Raw genomic sequence first — 2996 nt, 5'->3', positions numbered from 1 at the left:
AAAATCCCCAGTTTTGACCCACAAATCCTCCTCTTTTAACTCCAATTCTGCCATTTCTGACCACAAAAATGCCCGTGTTTAACCCCAAATTCCCAGTTTTTAACCAAAATCCCAACTTTTGACCCCTTATTGCTGGATGTTTTTGTACTCTTTTTTTTTTTTTTTTCCTTTATCCCAGTATGGGAACTGTCAGGTCCCAGCCTGAGCTGGTGATTGTGCACCTGGTGAGGGGTGTAGCCAGCCCTGCCAGCACAGGTGGGAGCCATTCAGCTGTGGGATTGGAGGGGTGGAGCCTGGCTGCATCCCTCCCTGGGCTCATTTAAGGGCTGGCAGCTGTAGGGGCAGCATCTGTACCTGGAGGCTGCTTCCTTTGGAGTGTGGGGTGAGCCCTGGTCCTTGGAAAGGTGTATGAAATTTTTTTCTTTCTTTTTGTGGCTGGGGTCTCTGCCTTTCTTGGGGGATCTGAAACTGCTTTTAAGTAGCTGTATCTGCTGTGTGTGTCCCTACGATGCCCTTCAGTTCTCTAAAGGGGATGAAGGGGTTATTTCCCTTTCTCTGACCTGGTGATGGAGGAGCCAATGTGCGTTCCTTCCTTTCACTACAGCCTCATTTCTGGAACGCTTCAATTAATCCCCTGGTAATGCTGGTCAGCTGACCGAGCATTGCAGCTCTGGGACTGCCTGGAGCTGCTGCCCTGTTCCACAAAAGTGTTCTGCATTCTCAGGATCCTGTTTGCACCTTTACTTGTAACCTCGCTTCCTTCTGCTGGAGCCTCTGTTCTGTCTTTCATGGTTCTCACCTTAATATCTTCGCCCTCGGACTCCAAACTCAGTTTCTCTGCTCCCGCATCGTCCCAGCCCATTTCATGACTGCAGTGAACAGTGCCATGCATTAATTCCACCCATGCAGAGAGTTGTTTAAGGCCGTTCTGTGCCTCATGATCACGTACTAAATTATGTTCTGTGTCTCTCTTGATCTCATCGCATCTCACAACTCAATGGGGTTGAAGGGTTCTGTGATTGCTGGGGCTCCTCTAATTAGTGGCTTAAGCACTGGGAAATCTACCAGAGCAGGTAATGGAACATCACGAGCCCCTCGTTTGTGCATTGCTTGTATGCAGGCAGCTTTAGCGATGGCTGTGGGAGGCTCATGGAATGGGGGTTGCAAGGGGCTCACCTCGCTCCATGGTGTCTGTTCTCCCAGCCCCATAAGCTACATGGCTGGTGATTGAGTGAGGTGCATCAGCTGGGTCCTAAGCTGAAGAAAACTCCTGGACTCCAGTAGCCCTTGGCTTCATCCTCACTCGGCATAATACAGTCGTCATCACTCGAGCATGCTGACCACAGATGTTCTGTTCCTGTTTTGCCTGGTTCTCTCCCATATTTCCCTTACAAAGTTGTCAATGCTACTCGATCCCAGCGCATAGCCATCAGAGCACATTGTGGCTGACCATCCCAGGGTCCTATGGTTCTTCCTGTTTTAACAGCAGATCTGGCTTTATTTTTACAGAAAAGAAGGGATTGTCCTCTTCTGGACCACTGTAATCAGGATCACCCCAGGTATCTCCATCCCAGTTGTCAGGAGATGCTATTAGTTCTCTAATCTGTACGGTACCTGAACACCCACCCCTCTTTCTCCCATCCCTAACCCCCATTAAATAGCTATCCCTGCAGCTGTGGGACCCGATGGTGTGACAAAGCGAGGCCTCTGGTCTGCCGAACACTGGGACCTGTGAGAGAGAGAGAGAGAGAGGCCCTGTGACCATTGTGGATCGTACCGACAGCTGCGCTCGGTGAGGTTTCCCAGAGCTGATCAGCACGTGGAATTCCCCACCAGCCCCAACCGTGCCCTGATCTCCAAACTCCTTTGTGTCATTGTGTCTCACAGTCCCAGGCGTCTCGCTGTGGTGCTGCTGGTAAGAGGAATGTGCACAAGGTGCAGCCCCTGCATGTGCGGGGCAGAGCCTTCATTATTGTATTGTTTCAACGGGTGGCAGCAAGGAACTGTGGTGCTCCTGGGCACTGCCAGAACTGCATGGAGATCTGTGGCTCTTCATGAAGTCAGCAAGAAATGGAAAGCTGGATTTCCTGGGATGCCCCAGAACCCAAATTGTCTGTCTGGTAACTGGTTGCCCATACAGGTAAGGACAATGTACGCATACCAGTGTTTACCCATGACATAGCGTGGCTCAACATAGTGCTCCCAGAGCTTGTCAGGGCGCTTTAGGATACCCTGATGGCTGCCTGCGATTTTCCTCCTGAGTTCTCTTTGCCTCTGCCTCTTCCTTGGCTTTCCCTTGGTGGTTGTCCTTGCCCTTGCTTTGCCTTGATTTTTTTTCTGTGGTGCTTCTGTTGCCTTTGCCTTTCTTAGGTGTTTTCATTGCCTTTGCCCTCGCCCAGGCCTTCCGTGGCGCGGTCCCCTTGGTCTTTGCCCTCGCCTGGGACTTCCGTGCGGTGTTCTCCTTGCCCTTACTCTTGCCCTCATTTTGGCTTTCCCTTCGGTGTTCTAATTGCCTTTGCCCTTGTCTTTACCTTCCCTAGCCGTTCTCTTTGCCTTTGCCTTGGTGTTCCCTTGGGTTTTCTGCTTGCCTTTTCTTCACTGGGATTGGCTGAGAGGCAGAGTTCATGTTAGACTTGACCTCAACCCTAACTTTAGTGAGAGCTCTGGAGATAATTATATTAACCCACAATGTAACTTTAAACCTAACCCTTAACTGGATGTTAAAAAATCTCTAATGCTCAGTGTAGCAATAAAAACAATGCCTGAAGTTTTCTAGGTAACCTTAAGCCTAATCGTAATGTTAAAAAAAAAAAAAAAAACAACAACAACAAAAAAAACTGTTCAACTAACCGTAACCTTAATCCTTTAACTTACATCACTTATAACCATAATGCTACTAAAAATCAGTGTTATATACTTATCCTAAAAATCCACTAAAGCTAATAGAGAAAAATACGATAAAAGTAACATTAACAGTTACCTCAATCTTAAAGATA

The 2996-nt window shown here is 48.4% G+C and overlaps 1 long non-coding RNA gene across 1 annotated transcript; it reads left to right on the top strand.

Annotated features, from left to right (window-relative positions):
- LOC110403436 lies at positions 7-2864 on the top strand. Its single transcript, XR_002441665.1, has 2 exons — positions 7-1792; positions 1888-2864. It is a non-coding gene; the product is annotated as an uncharacterized LOC110403436 (long non-coding RNA).

The sequence above is a fragment of the Numida meleagris genome, chromosome 8 (genome assembly GCF_002078875.1).
Source record: "Numida meleagris isolate 19003 breed g44 Domestic line chromosome 8, NumMel1.0, whole genome shotgun sequence".
Classification (NCBI taxonomy): domain Eukaryota; kingdom Metazoa; phylum Chordata; class Aves; order Galliformes; family Numididae; genus Numida; species Numida meleagris.
The sequence above is the reverse complement of the archived record's forward strand: the minus strand, read 5'-3'. Positions and strand labels throughout refer to the sequence as shown.